General features: G+C 36.4%; 1 protein-coding gene across 1 annotated transcript in view; it reads right to left on the reverse strand.

Moving 5' to 3' along the window:
- The window catches only part of LOC132108177 (1,4-alpha-glucan-branching enzyme-like), a 187,314-nt gene that overhangs the window by 164,254 nt on the left and 814 nt on the right, over positions 1-22,246 (reverse strand). The gene's annotated exons all lie outside the window — the stretch shown is intronic.

Consider the following 22,246-nt stretch of genomic DNA (forward strand, 5'->3'; position numbering starts at 1 on the left):
CAGATAATAAAAATACTGTAATAAATACAGTAGTTCACCATGTATTTGTTCATGTTTTATGAAGGGATAAGTCTGAAGCACACCATAAAATAATTCTAGCAATTTACACAGGGCTAGTATTATATACAGCTGTATATACTGATACACACCCAGGTATCGGATCAGTACTCGGTATTGGCCGATACACTAAGCCCAGGTATCGGAATCGGTATCGGGAAGAGAAAGAGGGTATCGAAGCATCTCTATTTAGTACAGTCAAAAACTTACAGCAACTGTTTAGATGTTTTTATTTTGTTTACATAAGATATTTTATAACATGACTTTTTTTTTTTTGCACTGATGCTAAACATTATGGCTTATAATGAACAAATATGTTAAATTATAAACTCTATAAACACTACTGTTCAAATGTTTGGAGTCGCTTTTTTTCTACAAGGATGCACTCAATTGTTAAAAAGTGCCAATAAAGTAATTTACAATGTTAATTGTCACAGAAATATTAAACAGCACAACTGTTTTTAGCATTGATAATAATAATAAATGTTTTGTGTGCAGTGTGCACCAAATCAGCACATAAGAATGATTTCTGAATGATCACTTCACACTGAAAACTGGAGTAATGGCTGCTGAAAATAAAACTTTGCCATCACTGTGGCTGGAATAAATTTCAAATTGTAATAATCTTACACAATATTACTGTTTTTATTGTATTTTTGATCAAATGTTAGACTTGATGATATTTTTAAAAAATATTGACTGCAAACCTTTGAACCGCATTGCATACATGGATACTGTGATATAAAATTACTCATACTGTGATATAAGATTTCACAATTCCTGAAAATACAGCACAGTATTAGCTAGAAGTGGATAAAGCAATCACCTGATGTGCTAACAATAAGCTATGAATGACCTTTTTGAGGTCACTTTATTCTTCAGGCACTCACAGACCTCAAACTCCCTGTCTCCATCATCAGCCAATAAACTGTCATAACAGACTACTTATGATTCTTAGGCACCCATACCTGTTGTTCTAGACCATCTAATCTAGAATCTTGATCTTCCTCAGACAAATCAAGGAAGTGTGAGTCAGTCAATACTGCCTTGTTCGATTCTGCAGAGCCATTCTGTTCTGACAGCTAATGTCAGTGTGTGGTATAGAAGCACATACAAGCTAACAAAAAAAAAAAAAAAAAGCACTGGAAAACATTGTAAGGGGAAATTTTGTGTGGTTTTGTCCCATCCCATCCAGTATATAAAATGTGTACTGTATACTGTGCATTTATAGTGTTGTAATTAATCTATACATCATTGCCATTTGTTATATAGAAAAGCTTTTTGGACAATGACAGGGTCAAATGACTTGAAAATAGCCATGACATTTAACATCACAAAGGCAAAAATATGCCTTAATATACATCACTTAAGGTACTTCAGAACTTAAAAAAAGCTTGAGTTCTACTTGTTTATGCCTGAACAACCAAAACTTCTGTCACACAGTCCTACATTAACAGTGACTTAACATCTGCTTTTGAAACGCAAGTCCTCACAACACACTAGAGAACACCTTATGGCTAATTCTCATTCTTCAAAACAATCAATAGCATTTAAGATCCCCTTTGCCACCTGCTGCTTATCAGATTCCCTGGTTGGATGGCGTCGCTGCAAGAATTAAATGCCGAATCTAAACAGATAAGCTCTCAGTGGTCTTTCAAATGCCTACAGCATTCACACACAGGGCGATTTTCTGCGATAAAACAACTGGAACTCATTCGTTTTCAATAAGAGTTGGTGGCTTCCGGCAGCATCAGCAATAATGGTGCGATGAAGCGGAGCTCAACTTTCTGTAAATGAGCAGCAATTACCAACAAAGCCAAATACGGCTAGTGGAATCCAACAGTATAGAGACATATGAACCAGGATGCCCCTTCAGGCCCACTGCTGGAGATGTTGATGGGTTGAAGAAGAGGCCAAAGCTCTTGGATGGTGCCCGAGGATGAAGAGGGCAAGCTGTTCCAGTCTGAACAGCCAAAATATTGTCTGCATCCTCAAAGTGAACTTTAAACCTGAAGAGCTTACAGGCCTGGCATGGTCAAGCAGAAAACTTGGGGCGTGTCCATTTAGATCCCAGACACCTTCAAAACAAATGTCCCATGACATGTTTTGATTTTCTGAACTCTTTTGAAAAAGTTGATGCTGCTTAAACATGATCTGGACGGCTGAATGGACCCCGGGGTCGTTTGCGGTTGATTTTACCCTTAGGAATGCAGTAAACTATACATTTAGTGGTGTTTGCATGAGAAAGATTGCTAGTGAGAGGTGTGCTAAAATATAGCAAATTTTACCCTTCATGACAACTGTGAGGGGGGTGATTTTTTTTAATAACTCATCCGTTTAAATTATATTAAGCCTTAAAGAGTAACTAAACCAACTTTTTTAGTTAATGGTCTGTAAGAATGGGGCTTTATTAGTGCTGGTCATTGATTCAAGTAACTTTTTTGACAGGAGTATAAAGTGTTTTAATTCTACAATATATGGTGTAAAAACGTCTTGAGTGCTGCCCTCTTCAGGTTGAACGGTGGCTACTGCATTTGATTTTTCCTATTGGATGTTTGCGGTGGTACGTGACGTAAGCGGTGGCAGGTGACGTAAGCAGTTTCCAGCTCACCACGCCCCTTGGTACGAGCTACCATGCCCTTGGTAGTATAAAACCATCTTGTTCCGTCAAAATAACTGCAGTGAGTCAGGAGTTGGAATTGCGAGTATTGAAAACAATCAGGATAGAGTATTTTAGCATCTATTGAGCATAGCATTTATATAGAGCTGGAGTGTGCAAACTGCATTTTACGCGGGATTTCTTCTCCAATGCAATGGAGGTGGAAAATGGGTTTCTCCACACAGCACACGCTGAAAAGCAAGACAGTGCCGATTTCGATGCGGGAGTTAAGACCGCAGTTTGAGCCAGCGGCTTGAATTGATATGGATCAGGCCCTGGCCCTGTGTCCACAGACACCTTGACATCCTCCACTTCAGGTGAAGGTGGGGGAGAAAAGTCCTCTACTTCAAATGAACACTCTGTGCAAAGCTACTTGCGTCACTACAGTCACTCTCCATTTTACCGACTCTGACAACAGCTGTCAATTAATCCGTCACTGCGGGTCTCAGGTTCAAGCCCCACACACATAGCCCCACCCTCGGTGCGTTCCCCCTATCTCAGCTGTTCTCTGCCCACTTTTCAGAATTTTTCAAATATTGCCAGTGGGTGGAGTCAGGCTCTGAGCAGGGGTTTAGTTACCCTTTAAAGTTCTGCATAATTAAGGGCGTGGCCACTAGAGTGACAGGTGGATTACAGGTGGATTATCTTAAATTGCTCACTAATTATATATATACACACACAAAATTGTCTAAAACACATTTAAAATGTTACATTGTGGCATATTATTACACTTTAAAAAATTTATTTTTTCTTCTGATCACAATACAGTGAAACTCATGATGTGAAATATTTCAATTTAAAAAGAACTTACATTTCAAAATAACTTTTTTCTTCTTTAATTTATTGTGTGATAAAATGCAGTAAAATTCTCAAATTGTCGAATATTGTTACAATTTAAAAAAAAAGTTTTCAATCTGAATACATTTTCAAATCTAATTTATTGATCAAAATATAGTAAAACTATAATATTATGAATCTTTTACAATTTAAAACTAATGTTTTCCATTTTAATATATTTTTCCTGTGATAAAGTCTTACAGAAACATTTTGTAATGTGACTTTTGATGGATTTATTGCATCTTTGCTGAATAAAAGTAGCAATATCTTTCACAAAAAAATAAAATAAATAACAAATCCTACTGACAACAAACTTTTGAACAGTAGTGCATATATGCACACTATAAGCACAGCTCATCAATAGGGTAACTGAGGGTATTTTTCAAGTGAATAAATGAATAAAAACTAAAATTACACAAAACTATCTCAAGTCAAAAAATACTTACCTACAGATTATCCATAATAACAAATACATTGCATACTGCAGGCAAGATATTTGAAGTCTAACAGTAAGTGTCTCTAAATTGTATGTGTAAATTTGTGGATTAGTTACATAAGTCAAAGCTTTTATAACTGTAATGCTAAAAGGGAGGAATTCACACACAGTAAACCATGAGAGGGTTGCACTGTGCTGTCACTCTAGTGCTTACTGTTAGTATTCTAAAAAAGAGCACAATGTCAGGCATGCTAAAGGCCTCTCTCAAACTCAGTTTGTACAAAATGAATCACAAACTAAATATATACTAAATGTTGTATAAGAACAAAATAATTGCAGATTAGTCAAATCTTAACAAAAACTCAAATGCAACATCCTACATGCTTCAATGAAATGAATGGTGTGCTTTAACCCTAGCCAATCAGCAACAGAGTAGAATTATATATAATTGATTTATCAATTAAGTGCACTTGACAAGCAATGATGCATGATGATCCATCATTTGATAAACTTTTAACACTTTACAAAAAGGATTCATTTGTTAGCATTAGTTAATGAATTAGGTAACTAATGTTTTTATCTGTATTTATTAACCCAGAGTAAAGGGCACCTATAATGCCATATTTTACAAGAGTTAATGTAAGTCTCAGAGTTAAGGTGTCCCAAAAATGTGTCCGGGAAGTTTCAGTTCAAAATAACCCAAAGATTATTTATTATATCACTTTGAAAATGCCTGTTTTGAGCAGAAGCAGAAACACTGTTTTCGTGCATGTCTCTTTAAATGCAAATGAGTTCCCACCCCCTTTTCCAGAATAGGCCTGTGCCTTTACAGCTTGTGTCTCAGCTACTCTGTTTAGTTTTGATTATAATGTCTATCGTGCTAAAATCAAATGTTTTAAAGCCATATCGCTTTAAACTTCTGATATATGATTTTCTTAGTGCACACATCTGAAGCATGTTCACAGAAAGAGGCTGTCACATGGCATGAGTAGTAAACTAAGTTCTCTTCCATGTCTTATTGCGCTTGAACTGTCAAATACACACATGTTAGGGCTGTGCAAAAAAGCAAATGCGATTTTCATGCACATCTCATCAGTAAAGATGCTCCTGTAATTAGAAGTATATATCCAGCACATGCGTTCGGATCAGGGTTGCCAGGTTTTCACAACAAATCCTGTCCAGTTGCTTCTCAAAACAAGTCCAAAACTAGTCCAATCGTGCTTCCAGGAGGTTTCCCGATAAAAATTGCTTCCCAGGCTTACAATATAAGTTTCTTAGGAGGGTTGCCTTGGTAGAATTCGCATTTTAGGTGCTAAATATCACGTTATTTGTATTGGGGTCGCTTCGACCAGCGGACATGAAAAACAACCACAGACTTGGCAACACTGGTTGGCATTTACTACACCGAGCCGTAATTCACTGACAATCTACACAAAATCGATGTTAAAATCGCAGACGATTCTTTGTCGATTTTGAAAACGATTTTGTGTTAGTTGTCGGTAGACTACGGCTCTGTGTAGTAACTGCCGCTCCACCTGAACCAGTGTTGCCAAGTCTGCGATTGTTTTTAATGTCCGCGGTTTGAAGCAACCCCAATACAAATAACGTGATATTTAGCCCCTAACATGCGAATTTTACCAAGGCAGCCCTTCCAAAAAATGTATATTTTAACCCCGGGAAGCAATTTTTATCGGGGAACCTCCTGGAAACGCGATTGGACTAGTTTTGGACTAGTTTTAAGAAGCAACTGGGCAGGATTTGTTGTGAAAACCTGGCAACCCTGATCTTAACGCACGTGCTGGAGGAATACTTCTAATCACAGGAGCATCTTTACTGATGAGATGCGCATGAAAAGCGCATTAGATTTTTTGCACAGCCCTAACACATGTTCTAGTTCACTAAAAACACATGGGTTACAAAAAAACATGTCAGTGAGGGTAAACAGCTGGGAAACAAATCATACATTGTTAGTACGACACAAACAATAAAATAAAAGCAGAAAATCACTCACCGCTCAGGACTGAATAATGTCTATAGCTTCAATAAGAAGACTCTTCTTACTTGAATGCTGCTTTTCAAGGCTCTAGTGTGAAGATAAACATTGCAGATTGTGTGTGGTTCACTCAGGGTGGGGGTATCTGTTAATACAGCAGTGTCCTTCAACAGTAGTGGGCGGGGCTTATCAAGAATGATGTCACATTTTACGGATTTTGTGATCAGCTTGCTCTGAGACACTGCTTATGATTTATGGGAATTTTAAAATGGAGCAAGTGGATTTTTTTTTTATTATAGGGTGGTCGTGTACACACACTGCCAACACACATTTATGTTTAAACAACATGTAAAAGTGAATTTTGCATAATAGGTGCCCTTTACTGCTAATTTAGAAATCTACTATTGTTCATTGTTAATATTCGTTAAAAAATGTGCTGCCAGTATTTTTTTACCTTTACATTTAGTCATTTAGCAGACACTTTTTTTTTCAAAGCGACTTACAAATGAGTACAATGGAAGCAATCAAAATCAACAAAAGAGCAATGCTATAACAAGTCTCAGTTAGCTTAACGCAGTACATGTAGCCAGGGCTTTTAAATAATATAATAAATAAAAAGAAAACCGACTGAATAGAAAAAGAATAAAGCAAGCTAGTTTTAGAGGTCTTTTTTTATAATAAATGAAAAGAAAACAGAATACAAAAAAAGATTAGAAAGCTAGTTCGATTTAGAATTAGAATAGTGAGTGCTATACTGTAGTTAGAGGATCAAATAGAGATGGAACAGATATGTTTTTAGGCGATATTTGAAGATTGCTTAGGACTCATAACAAAAACAATCTTCACGTAAAGTGGTACCATCAAACTTCGCTGTTCATAAATGAATTCATTGTCATGTGAAATCACAATGAGCCAGTTTAACCTCTGGCATTTGGCTTTAAAGTTTTAAGCCTTTTTAAAGTTTCTCTCACGAACCACTATAACAAGCATAGAAATATCACGATATGAATACAAATGTGCTCATATTCAGTCAGTGTCAAGTGTCACACATTTTTTGGAGAGAGAAGACCCATTTTTTCTTCTCAAACATTAAAAGAAATTAACATAAATCAATGCACAGACGGACAGCACCGTAACAGTGTCATATTTAAAAAGGTTACTGGTTTACTAATCCATCCTTCATCCTTGACATCCATCGGTATGAATAAAAATTAACGATTTTACACTAAAATGTAGCATTATAGGAGTTACAAGCAAGCAGTAGACAATAGAGGGAAAATTGCATATTGCAATACATTCAAATATTACCAAAAGTTAATAAATAGCATTACATTGTTTAAAAACACACTTTTGGACCCCAAAGCAATTTCTATTGGCTGATAGAACTTTTCTTTTTCTTTTAAATCATTTTGATGTCTGATTACCTATCATAGATTTATGTCATCAGAACTATATGACAATGTATTTTAAATTCTACACGTTTAATGACTGAATATACTGTAAAGAATGGTGAGAAGATACAAAAGCATTTACTGGCACTGCGCCCTTTCAAAATGTAAAACTTTGTACAATTTACCCCCAAAAAGTGCATACTATTAATAAAGGTACATAATATTAATAGCTTTTAAAAACTACTGCCCTGCTTTTGTACCTTAAATTTCTGAGTGTGTATAGATGTCATTTCCAAACAATGTATGTACCATTTCACTCGATAATTAGCCTGCTATCTTAGGTTAACTGCTAACTGATTAACCCGCTAGCAAAGTTGCTACAGTACCATGATTAATTAGTACTTTCATATTATCACTTCTGAAAAAGCATAAGGCTATTTTAATTATCTAATGGTAAATTTTAATAGGGGAACTTCTCACAAAAGTACAAAAAGGTCACCCAGAGTATGTGATTTCTGCATACTGTATATGGTTCCATTTGCACCTAATTTTTTCCCCTGAATTTAGAATAAATTTTAGTATGAATCATGATTTGTTTGTGAAATCCCTTACGCAGGTTTCACTAAAAAAATTTGCTTGCATGCAAAGTTAAGTCCAAGTAAGACTGGCTTCTGAAAGGCAATCGAATCTGACACAGACCTGAGCTGAGCAAATGAGAATAAAACTTAGGTGGCCCCTCAAAGGTGTTGGTTTTACCCTGAATCAGTTTCCCTATAAAATACGTCTACAGCGTAACAGTTTCCAGGACTCCCAAAAGGCAAACACAAAAGCAAACACCTGATAGCTATTTGCAAGGAAATTAATCTGACCCACTCCCAGTCCATGCAGACTGTCAAACTTCAGCTGCTCTGTGATTATGAGAGTCATTGCCATTATAAGAAATCATTGTTTGAGGAGCTGAGGGAGCGTTGGCCTACTGCCGCACCATAAGGCAGTGATATTCTCCGCATGTCCGCAGGCTCATGTCCGAGATGATTAAGAGTCTAGAGGAGAGATCAGAAACTGCATCTCAATCAGAGAGTCAAGGTGACTTCACGGGAAACTGATTTCCAACATGGTCATAACCGAAACCTGAACACGCTGGAATCAGAACTTCAGCAAACCTGCTTATTAGTAATAATGAGTGCAAATTACAAGACTATAGATGTCTTTTCTAAAGCTGAGCATCTGCTGTTAGATTTTTTTTTTTTTTTTTCTGCTCTGTAAGTTTGTTGTTTGACGCATTGTATGACACAAATCTGGTGGGATCTTGAGTTAAAGCCGAGGCAGACTAACAGCGTTGACTAGATGATCAGTTGTGTCACATTCTAATATCGTCAAAATTGAAATGGTACCACACAAACCCAAACAAGCCCTTGAAGTAATGTTGGCAATGTTTTGCCTGGCACAGAAAACAAAAGTCTGGAGACAGCTGGCTGGGAATAACAGAGAGTTTGTAGAGATGACTGTTGCAGGGCAGACACATTTTAGGACAGCGACCCAAAGTTTCTGACACTGTCAGAAGTTAATCAGAGGCTACGACTCATCTGAATGGCAATTACTTGCCAGCCAGTTAGCATGTCATGCTAAGAAATCAAAGTGTTACCTACAACAAAGGAAATCTGTTATGATTCCCAAAATTTGACTTAGAAAACAAAATCATGTCCAAAATTGTAGTGTGCCAGATTTTAGAAAATTCACAGCGGACATAATCCATAATAACAAATAAATATGCAGACCAGGAGTGAACACACAGATCTATTCAGCTGTAAGCCTTCTACACACTGCATGATCTTAGCAATCCTATAAGATCATTTGCAGATCACACTGTGCAACATGAACCTAATGAACTTGAGTACGACCCGTATGTAGACTGTACGATGATGACACCAGTTTACTCGTCATAACGTCATCAGTAGGTGCTAGTACTAAACAAAATGAGCCTGATGAATCACACTTTGGCAGTTGTAGTTTGTATGTGTGCTGAAGAAAAGTTGAAGCAGCAAAAGAGGAAAGGATAAGAGCTTGAGGTAAGCAGTTTTATGTTTTAGCCTCATATCGTGTTGATTTCATGTCAAATTTTTATTGGCCAGTAACATGCTGTAAGATGATCATGCTGAATTTCTAACAAATTATTGTAGGCTATTTTTAACTTAAGAATCTGTCAAGGATTACACGTTTAACTGAACTTTCTAACAAACTTCTTAGAATTTCATTTTTAATAACTGCGTAGAAAAACAAGCTTTTAACATTATGTCCGTTTACTGCTTTTAATATTCTTAAAGAAAAACTATGCGAAAAGGCATCACTGAACACCATTTCTAAGCATTTTCAGTTTCTCCTTTGAAGTTTATTGTAGTAAGACAGTCTTAAAAATCTGGCTTGAAACCGCTCGTTTCCTACCATCACAAACACGTAACCAAATCCATCAAACTGCGCTTTTCATATCATTAGCAAATAGGGGTGTAACGATTCACTCGTTTTCTAGATGCATCGATTACAAACCCTGATAATTCACATGCATCGATCTTGAAACATGATTTTTGAATCGTGAATCGCCGTTCTCGGACAGTAATCGATTCAAAAAGGGAATCTAATGTAATGAATTGCGATTTCTATAGTGATTTAATGCTTTCAGAATATATACACATTAAATTTCTACACGCACAAATTAATGGAGACCTTGAACAGTGTTCGTGCCTCAAATCTATCCTTCACTTGCTCCACTGTTTACCACCTGTGACTGTCACAGGACTGCACTCATGCTCCATTCGTCTCTGACGCAGCTGACGTGTGATCTCTCCTTTAGGACTCGTGCCCATTAATAATAAAGTGAAGTAGCTTTACTTTTCTGTAGTTTGTCAATGGCTCTTTGTATCTTACTGACAGTTTTACCTGAGCAGTCGAAAGCTGCGTATTTATTGCATGGAGGGAGCAGAAATGTAAGTGCCTAAATCATACGCACAATTTAATGATATATGTGTTTTTTAAATGACGCTGATGAACCGAATGAACGAAGAAAACTGTTCAAATAACCACAGCATTAACAACGAACTTGAAATAAGAGCGCAATGTTTATCTGATAATCAGATGCAAGAGTAAAAAAAGTAGCATTTGTATCTTTAGAAACAGACATCGGGCGCGTTTTCTCTCAAAGTCAGAATCATCATTCGCTGATGGAGAGGAAAAGTTAAATAGCTAGGCTACTATAGCATTTTATTTTGTGAAAATGAGATCAAGAAGTTCACACTGAAAGAGAAGTGATCTCGCTCTCATAAACGTGCCAGGCTTTATCTGCAGCTAAATTGAATAAAAGCAGAATGAACTGATGAAGCGTTAAGAAAAAAAACCAATAGGCCTAAATAAAATATATGAATGATGCAGTGCTAATTGTAATCATTTATTACAGTACAGAAACTATAAATTATATGTTCTACCTTATTCTGCGCAGAAAATTTTAATAATAGCTAATTAAATGTAGTAGCCTATATAAAACAATCATAAAATTACCATTAGTAAAGAATTATCAATTTTCAAACGATTATTGCCGAGCAGTGTATTTGATTTCTTACAGCAAATTAAAAGTAATAAAAAAAGAAGAGAATTCACTGTAAAAAAAATAATAATAATAATTATGATAATATACAGGCTACATACATAAAATGATTGTATTTGACATTTCTGTCACTTCCGAAATGATGGCTACACCCCTAGTGTGACAAAATGTTAGCTCATACATAATACTTTTAAAGCTCTTTTTTTAAATATTGGCTTACAATTTTTACTTATGCCATGTCATGCCATAGCATCATTAAACTAGCATCTAACAATGGACAAATGGTTTTTTTTTTCTTTTTTTCTCGTATGTCAAGTCAAGTCACCTTTATTTATATAGTGCTTTAAACAAAATACATTGCGTCAAAGCAACGGAACAACATTCATTAGGAAAACAGTGTGTCAATAATGCAAAATGACAGTTAAAGGCAGTTCATCATTGAATTCAGTGATGTCATCTCTGTTCAGTTTAAATAGTGTCCGTGCATTTATTTGCAATCAAGTCAACAATATCGCTGTAGATGAAGTGACCCCAACTAAGCAAGTCTATGGCCATAAAGGCTGGTGTAATTTGCCCCCTGACTAAGCATTTAACAAATTTAGGGGAAGCATTTAAATAGTCCTGTGAATACACTTAAAGAATGCAGAATCGAATCGGTACAATCGAACCCAATTGTGAATCTAATCAAATCGTTCAAAATTTGCAAAATTCGTTTTTTGAATCGAATCAAAAACCTATGAATCGTAAATCGAATCGAAGCCTACCCAAAGATTCACAGTCCTATTAGCAAAGCATTTCTACCTAATTTTGCTGATTTTATAAGGTAGCTATCTGGGATGGTGAATGCAAACATGGTTTGTGTAACATTAGCAACACATTATTAGCTGTTTGGTAGTTAAGCCAGAGGCTAATGATATCAACTACTGTTACATCTCCAACGTTGTAGAGAGTGATACATAAAATGCATGTCCATTCGTAAACCTCCCATTGTAGGGGTATAAGAAAATATCGTTACACGTATCAAAATATTTTGTTTGGAGATACTGTATCGATTCTCAAAAATGGAATATCAATATAAAAAAATGTAAAAATAAAATAATTCAAGAGTCATGGCAGTTGTTTCATTTTGAGTTTATCTCTGAACACGTGAGAGTAACAGGAAATACTAGCATGAGGGCACGCCACTAATGTTAACGTTAATATGGCTGTTTGGGCTTTTGTGGTAACGTCCACTGCGGGACTGGGGCAAGGGTGCCGCCTCGGTCATGCTGCATCCCGTGTGAAGAGGGGCTCGCGCGGGGAAGGTCTAGATGGGCAGTAGGGTCGCAGCCTGGCGCGGCTGCAGCTTTCATTTTGGGGGCGTTTTGTGCAGTTGGGGTGGTGCTCGCGTCACTGTTTCAGTGATTCCACGCAAACTGACACTCTAATATATATATATATATATATATATATTTGCAAATGCAGATCCCACTGTGTTCTGGTTAAATCATTTTTATTTACTTATTGCTAAGTGTTCTTACAACATACATAACTACCAAATTTTGCTATAAGTTTGATTGCATCATAAAATAATTGCTGTTAATAGTGTTCATTGTCTGTTTGATTATGTCTTTGATTTTTCCACACATTCCTGCCATATGTACATAAACTGACAGTCACCACTGATAAGCGACTACTAAATATCGTAGAAACATAATTTCCTGTAAAGTTGCTTTGCAATTATTTGTATAACAGTTTCATCCATTGCACCCAAAGATAAACTGCAGTGCTTTACAAATATAGGACAGGAAGAGCTAAATAAACTTATCACTGTATCTAAACCAACAACATGTTTATTAGATCCTGTACCCACTAAATTACTGAAAGAGTTGTTACCTGTAGCCGAATAACCGCTTCTCAATATTATTAACTCGTCGTTATCTTTAGATCATGTCCCAAAACCATTCAAGCTGGCGGTTATTAAGACTCTTTTTAAGAAACCAAAACTAGATCCTAGTGAACTGGCAAATTATAGGCCTATTTCAAATCTTCCATTTATGTCTAAAATTTTAGAAAAAGTTGTGTCTGCTCAATTGAGCACCTTGCTGCACAAAAATGATCTGTATGAAGAATTTCATTGAATTGCTGCATTCGACACCATAGATCATGACATACTCATAGATCGATTACAAAACTATACAGGTATTCAAGGGCAGGCGCTAAGATGGTTTGGATCCTACCTGTCCGATCGATACCATTCTGTTTACTTAAATGGGGAGTCATCTCATTTATCATCAGTAAAATATGGAGTGCCACAAGGATCCGTCCTAGGTCCCCTTCTATTTTCAATATACATGTTGCCCCTTGGTAATATTATTAGAAAATATGGAATTAGCTTCCACTGGTATGCTGATGACACTCAGCTATATATCTCAACGAGACCAGATGAAACTTCTAAATTATCTAAGCTAACAGAGTGTGTTAAAAATTTTAAAGATTGGATGACCAATAATTTTCTCTAATTAAATTCGGATAAGACAGAGATATTAATTATTGGACCAAAAAACACTACACAGAATCTTGTAGATTGCAATCTGCAACTAGACAGATGTACTGTTACTTCCTCTACAGTCAAAAATCTGGGTGTTATATTAGACAGCAACTTGTCTTTTGAAAATCATATTTCCCATGTTACAAAAACTGCATTCTTCCATCTTAGAAACATTGCCAAGCTACGAAACATGTTGTCTGTTTCTGATGCAGAAAAGCTAGTTCATGCATTCATGACCTCTAGACTGGACTATTGTAATGCACTTCTAGGTGGTTGTCCTGCTTTTTCAATAAACAAACTACAGGTAGTCCAAAATGCAGCAGCTAGAGTCCTTACCAGGTGAAGAAAATATGATCATTTTGCTCCAATTTTACAGTCTCTGCACTGGCTACCGATTAAGTTCTGTATCAGTCAAATTATCATTACTTACCTATAAGGCCCTAAATGGTTTAGCTCCTGCGTACCTAACTAGCCTTCAACGACGCTACAATCCATCACGCTGCCTAAGGTCACAAAACGCTGGACTTTTGGTAGTTCCTAGTATAGCAAAGTCCACTAAAGGAGGTAGAGCTTTTTCACATTTGGCTCCCAAACTCTGGAATAGCCTTCCTGATAATGGTCGGGGTTCAGACACACTCTCTCTCTCTAGATTAAAAACGCATCTCTTTCGCCAAGCATTCGAATAGTGTATCTTAAATTGTGAGTGTAGTTGCATCTGATCAAATGCGCATTTTTATTCTTTAACTTGGTTCAAACTAATTAATTTTACTTTGTTGGATCAGCAGCTATGCTAATGATGTCTCTATTTGTTTCTATGTTTTGCCACGGAAATCCCGTGGTAACTAGGATTTACACAAGCTCCCGTCTGGATCCAGAACACCTGAGAAGAGATGATGCTGACCCACAGAGGACCTCAGATGATGCTAACCCTGAATCAACAACAGAACTAACAAATATTGCTACAAGTGTGACTGCATCATATAATAATTATTAATTATTAATAATATTAATAATGTCATTATCTGGCTGACTGCGTCTTGTATTAATTTTTCTACAAATCCTGTCATCTGTGCACAAACTGACAGTCACCACTTATAAGCTATTAATATTGTAGAAACATAATTTTCTGTAAAGTTGCTTTGTAAGCGTCGGTGGTGTACAGATGTAACTGTGTTAAAGAAGATGTGCTGTCCTGATCTAGAAACGCAGTTTATCAACTGCAAGCCGTTCTATTCGCCGCGGGAGTTTCACTCGCTCATTCTGGTTAGTGTTTACATTCCACCTCAAGCGCATGTGAGCTCAGCTTTACAGAAACTCGCTGATCAGATCACAGACACAGAACAACAACACCCGGACTCTGTTTTAATCATTCTTGGGGACTTTAATAAAGCCAATCTCTCCCGTGAACTGCCAAAATACAGACAGCATGTTACCTGTCCCACCAGAGACAGTAATATACTGGATCACTGTTACACCACAATAAAGGATACATATCACTCTGTTCCACGAGCAGCTTTGGGACGTTCTGATCACTGTCTTGTTCATCTTATACCGACCTACAAGCAGAAACTTAAATCTGCTAAACCTGTAGTAAAGACTGTGAAGAGATGGACCAGCGAAACAGAGCAGGATTTACAATCTTGTTTTGACATCACAGACTGGAGCGTTTTTGAAGCTGCTACCACCGATCTGGACGAACTCACAGAGACTGTAACATCCTATATTAGTTTCTGTGAGGATATATGCATTCCTACCAGGACTTATTTAACATTCAACAATGATAAGCCATGGTTTACAGTAAAACTCAGACACCTTCGTCAGGCCAAAGAGGATGCCTACAGAAATGGGGACAGGGTCTTGTACAATCAGGCCAGGAACACACTGAACAAAGAGATTAGAGCGGCTAAAAAGACCTATGCTAAAAAGTTGGAAGACCAGTTTACTTCCAACGACTCTACTTCAGTTTGGAAAGGACTGAGAGCCATCACAAACTACAAGACACCATCCCCTTGCACTGAGGCTAATCAACGACTTGCTAACGACCTGAATGAGTTTTATTGTAGATTTGAAACCCCCAACACCCACTCTGACCATCTCCCTACACAACCATTAACACCTCCTGCAATCCCCCTCTCCATACCTCCTGCTCTTCAAATCTGTGAAGATGATGTGCGCCAGGTCTTCAAGAAAAACAAAAGAAGAAAAGCACCAGGCCCAGATGGCGTTACACCAGCCTGTCTGAAAATCTGTGCTGACCAGCTGGCCCCCATCTTTTCACAGATCTTCAACAGATCTCTGGAGTTGTGTGAAGTGCCTTCCTGCTTCAAACGCTCCACCATAATCCCCATTCCAAAGAAACCCAAGATAACAGGACTTAACGACTACAGACCTGTGGCTCTAACGTCTGTCGTCATGAAGTCGTTTGAAAAACTGGTTCTGGCTTATCTGAAGGACATCACTGGACCCTTACTGGACCCCCTGCAGTTTGCGTACCGAGCAAACAGGTCCGTGGATGATGCAATCAACATGGCATTGCACTTCATCCTGCAACATCTGGACAAAACAGGGACTTATGTGAGGATCCTGTTTGTGGACTTTAGTTCGGCTTTCAACACCATCATCCCAACAACCCTCCAGACCAAACTGACCCAGCTCTCTGTTCCTAGCTCTATCTGTCAGTGGATCACCAGCTTTCTGACAGATAGGCAACAGTTAGTGAGACTGGGGAAATTCATGTCAAACAGCTGCTCCACCAACACTGGTGCCCCTCAGGGATGTGTTCTCTCCCCTCTGCTCTTCTCCCTGTACACCAACGACTGCACCTCTAAAGACCCCTCTGTCAAGCTCCTGAAGTTTGCAGACGACACTACAGTCATCGGCCTCATCCAGGACGTGACGAGTCTGCTTACAGACAGGAGGTTGAGCAGCTGGCTGTCTGGTGCAGTCTTAACAACCTGGAGCTGAACACGCTCAAAACAGTGGAGATGACTGTGGACTTTAGGAGAAACCCCCCTGCACTTTCCCCACTCACCATCATGAACAGCACTGTGGCTGCAGTGGAGTCATTCAGATTCCTGGGAACCACCATCTCTCAGGACCTGAAGTGGGACAATCACATTGGCTCCATTGTGAAAAAAGCCCAACAAAGGTTGTATTTCCTTCGCCAGCTGAGGAAGTTTAACCTGCCACAGGAGCTGCTGAAACAGTTCTACTCAGCCGTCATTGAGTCAGTCCTGTGTACTTCAATTACTGTCTGGTTTGGTTCAGCTACAAAATGAGATATCAGAAGACTACAGAGAACTGTTCGGACTGCTGAAAGGATTATTGGTGCTCCCCTGCCCACCCTCCAAGAACTGTACACATCCAGAGTGAGGAAAAGGACTCAGAAAATCACTCTGGATCCCTCACATCCAAGTCACCCCATCTTTGAACTTTTGCCATCTGGCCGGCGCCTCAGAGCCGCAAATACAAGAACAGCAAGGCACAAGAATAGTTTCTTCCCCCAGGCAATCTACCTCATGAACAGTTAAATGTTTTTTTTTTTTTTTTTGTCTGTGTGTTGTTGTCTCTGTTTACTGGAAGCTTATGTCACTAAAACAAATTCCTTGTATGCGCAAGCATACTTGGCAATAAAGCTCTTTCTGATTCTGATTCTGATTCTGATTCTTGTAACGATTTGTATTGTAAAAAGCGCTATACAAATAAACTTGAATATTGTAAAAAGCGCTATACAAATAAACTTGAATTGAATTGTGTTCTTAATGACAGCTTTCCTAAAAATATATCCTATTCCTAAAATAAGAAATATCCCAATATATCGCCTTGCTGACAGTATTGCAACATATTGTATTGCAAACCCCTGTATCGTGATATGTATCGTATTGCTAGATTCTTGGCAATACACAGCCCTATTGGCTTGTAGACCCTGTATAATTCATTCCTTCTTTTCTTTTTTGGAATCAGTTTCTGGTTCAAGCAAATGCCTAAATTAATACAATATTGTATATTTCAACAACAGTTAAAGATGATTGTTCAAAATTAATTTATTAAACAGACAGATACAACATTCAGATGTACAGTATGAGCTTTTTAGGTTGTTTACTTGTAATAAGTGATATGATGTGTTGGTGAATTTATTAAATAGATGAAATTATTGTAAATTATCATGTTTCTGATTTCTTTCAAGCAGCTTTTGTTTAGAAAGTGAAACAAGTATTGACACAAGCCCCATGATGCAGCAATCGGTTCTGGATTAAGTGCCTTGTTCAAGGGCATAACCCACTACGAGGCCAATATCCCAGAGTTCCTACTAGATTTGGATTCAAACCAAGAATATTCTGGTTGACCACCTTGGAGCTGTGACACATTGCGCCAATATCATGCAGAATGGAGGATGTGTGACCCAATGACCTTCAGACTTTCCCCACCATTTGTTCATTTAGTTTCAAGAGCTTGTTTTCACAAATGTACAGTTGGCTGAGTAACAGTCAGAGTAAGACTGATGGGAAATATCAGTCCCAGATGGAGACAAAATCAGACTGCATTCCATGCTCTTTCAGAATCAGCTGAGAGAATGCAATGAGACACAGTCGACAAAACAGAATGCTGGGTTTTCCCAGCAGTCTTTGTAAAACTGTGTCAAAAGAAAGTTTGAGGTTACATGAAATTATTTTTAGAGAAATTATGAAACGGCTGACAAAATATACAAGAGAAGACTCTAAGTCTTGCCACATTTGCCACCATTTTAAGACCTCTTGCATGGTTCAATGTCATATTTCACCCATAGACAAATCAAAATAAAATAAAAAAAACTACACTACAGTTTAAAAGTTTGGGGTCAGTGTGATTTTAATGTATTTGAAAGAAGCATCTCTTATTTGTTTAAAAATAAGTAAAAAAAAACTGTATTATTGTAAAACTTTCTATATTTTTATCATGTGTTATATTATAATATATGTAAACAAATCTTTGATTGACTAATGAACATCTGATTTCAAAAACCTTGCAAACTTAGTCGAATCTAGCTGAGAGATCTTAAGAAGTGTGCATTTGTATTTGTATCCTGCATGATCGCGTGTACTCTGCGTGATGATTGGTGTGTATATTTAATACAGACAGGAGGAGAGTTCAGCTTCACAGAGACGCGCGATCGACAAACTTTAAACTCATGATTTCAAATTATGTTGCTCCTCATGATTTGCCCAATGTCATATCCATGTCATTTTCACTGTGTGCTGTATGTAAAATGAGTTACCTTTATTTGAAAAAATGCGATTCCCAATGAACACAAACTTTGAGGGCCCTGTTCAGTTACAGTGTTTACTTACTTTTTAATTCTATTTTTAATAAATATGTTTGTTTTTTTGTGAAAAATAATTTGTCATTTAAAGTATGAGCATGTTAATTTTTCAAATTATTTCAAATTTCTTAGATAAAATTATATCTGCTTTATATCGGCCATCAGCCACCCTGCTTTCCAAGATATTAGAATCGGCTGTCAGAAAAAAATATATATATATTTCAACTTTCAACTGTTATAATTACGAAAGTTAATCAACAAAAAATAAATCTGTTTTCATAATATTTTGCACTAAGTCTGTCAGTCGGCTTAAGATGTCAAGGCGGTGAGCAAAATCAAGCCCCGCCACCTATTTTTCTCATTGAATATTTAGTTTCACAAATACGATTTTACCGAATTTAAATCAATCACAACTTGAGGTTCTTGCTGACTTTAGATATTAAACCCTTAAGTGTGTAACTTCTGTGTTGTTCCTGGACAAAATCTCCATCTTGTTTCATTGTTTTACACTTTCACCACTCATAAGTTTGCATCATCTCATTACTTATGCTAGCAAGGGAAACTGGATAAATATTTATGAGAAAGCATATGAAAAACAGCTTCTGCCAGCTATGTTTGCCCATGTTGATTACTGATATTCAGGGCACCATGTAAATAATTAGCCTCTGTTAAAACAGCACATGCACCGCATATCATTTCATCCTATTAGAGTGTTTGTTCATCAGATCATGACCCTTTGCAAACCATATGAATAACAGTATTTCACCACCAAAAACCAATAAAACAAAGTTCATCTTACTTCACTCCCACCTAATGTTCATTCAACTCCCACAAGAAACTGCATTGCTTAAATACAGAAGGTCAGGAGACCTGGTGGACTTTCATGTGGTTCACATGAGGGTAATGCAAGATTGAATCTGAACATTTTAAAATACTTCTTTCTTTATTTATTTAGATGTTTTGCCTAAGATAACAATAAAAACTGAAACATTTGCATTTAAAATTCACGTGGATACAGTTTATATATATATATATATATATATATATAGAGAGAGAGAGAGAGAGAGAGAGAGAGAGAGAGAGGCTAAATCAAAATAAATTTTACATTTATTAAATAAAAATCAATTATGAATTCAGAGTTTCATTTCTTTGTCATAATTAAGATTTTTCTCTCATAATTCTGACTGTCAATTGAAACTTTGTGTCTTAATGACACTTTATCTAAATTTGGAACTTTTCATGTATTAATTTCCATTTTTCATGCCCTTATTTAGATTATTATTATTTTTTCTCATGATTATGACTTACCACTTCAAATTTGACATTTTAATTTCCTATTTTTTCTCATAATTTGATCCTTATTTCAACATTTTATCTCAAATGTTGACTTTAGTTCAATACTGACTTTATCTCATTACTTTAATATCCTAATATCAACTTTTCCATATAATTTTGAGTATTCATCTAATAATTTAGACTTTTTCGAGTCCTAATTTAGACTTTTTCATCTTATAATTTTGACTTTAGCTCATAACTGTGAATTGTCATTATTATACCACTTTAATTTCCTTATTTTGACATTGTTTATCATAACTGTGACTTTTTTTGTCTTCATTTTGAATTCTCTCATCATTTTGCATTATCTATGCCATTTACATCATAAATAATGATTTACCAAAGCATGATTTTTTGTTCTTATGTGGCGGAAACTGACTTCTATAGATAAGTATCTTAAACAAAGTTCTCAATTTATTCTCTATAATTATCACTGCAATCTAGGAGAAACAATTGAGATATTAAAGAGATTTAATTTGCTATTTCCCGTTATGGGCTCTCTCACTCAGAGCAAATGAAAGTAGCCCAGAAATCTGAAATGTTATTAACCTTTATTTCAAAAGAGTTTTATGGAACATGCTAAGAAGAGTAGAGGCTTCCTTAATAATCTGAGTTTCCTACATCCCATGTGGTTTTACTCAGTCAATCCGTGACACATTTCACACAACATTATTCCACTTTCGAAACCAGTTCCACAGAGAGGGGTAAAATTAGAAACCATGTACCATGTTTTCAGATACCTCGATGGCTACCCCTCAAGACTTTGGTGTTAATTAAAATGATAATGAAGAACTCCATTTCACTTGTCAGTGGTCTCTGTGGCACTAATGAATGAAGAATGTGGAGTCATGATTATGCAGACTGTGCCATGCACACTTAATGCATGCAACAATGCAATTAAGCATTGTTATCATTATAATCAAATGTAAAGACGGCACCATAAGACCCTGTATATCATGTATTAAAGTGACGAGTGGTGAGCATACGGCTGTTGACAGTGCCACTCACCGGATTGCAATTAAGTGCCATCTAATTTGAACAGAGCACTCGAAGCCTCCAGGCATAAGCAATCAGAAGCTGAAGTACCAATTGTGCGTCACTGTTTATATACTCAAATATAACTCTGTTAAACTGTAACTATAATAATGAGTGACATTATAATTAGATATTCAAGGTGGTCACCCGAAGTCATCTTTATGCATGTCTTTATGTATTGATAAGTACGGCCTAATAACATTTCTCTTTCCATTCATTTTAAGCATGCTTGTGTGGCTATCAATGGAATAGTGGTGTACTGCACACTAAGCAGTACTGCTGATGTAAAAAATAAAATAAAAAAATAAAAGATTATGTGAGACATACAAACAGTGAATGTTACATTATTGTGTTGTCACATGATCTCATTACAGTGCCAGTGCTGAGAAGGGCCATAGGGAACACAGGGTTCTACAGTGCAAGAATTTCACAAGCATTTGAGACTAAATATAGGTATCTGAACTTTAAAGGGTATTTACAATGGCTGTTAGTGAATTATGACAATGTCAAAGCCAGCACTAATAAAGCATAGGCATTTTAAAATAAGAGTTCCAGTGCATTTAATTAAACGTCCCACATTATGCATAACTCTTTTTTTATTTTGTATTCCTGGTTATTATCATTATTTTGGTTACACAAACAATAAATAAATAAATAAATAAATAAATGAATAAAAGTCTATCGATCAGTAAATCTGTTTTTTAATTCAAAGTAAACTTCTGAAGCTTCTGCAGCAAAAAAATAAATAATAATAATAAAATAGATGATTGATTCAATCTTTTTTTATCATTAAATAGTTTTTTTTAACCAAAATTCATATTTTTGTAAACCTTTTAACGTTTTTGTACTGTAATTTGACTTTTTTGAAAAAGTTTATTATTTAAATAAAAAGTGCAACATGTAGTGAGCTCTTACTCAATTTTATCACATTAAAAATATATTTATATATTTTTTTAAATACCTTTTGTTTGCATTCCTAAGGAGATAGCAACAACTTGATTACAAAACATTGATATATATATATATATATATATATATATATAAAGCAAAAATATGATTTTTTTAATACCTAAACTGCC

This window comes from Carassius carassius, chromosome 28 (genome assembly GCF_963082965.1).
Source record: "Carassius carassius chromosome 28, fCarCar2.1, whole genome shotgun sequence".
Classification (NCBI taxonomy): Eukaryota; Metazoa; Chordata; class Actinopteri; order Cypriniformes; family Cyprinidae; genus Carassius; species Carassius carassius.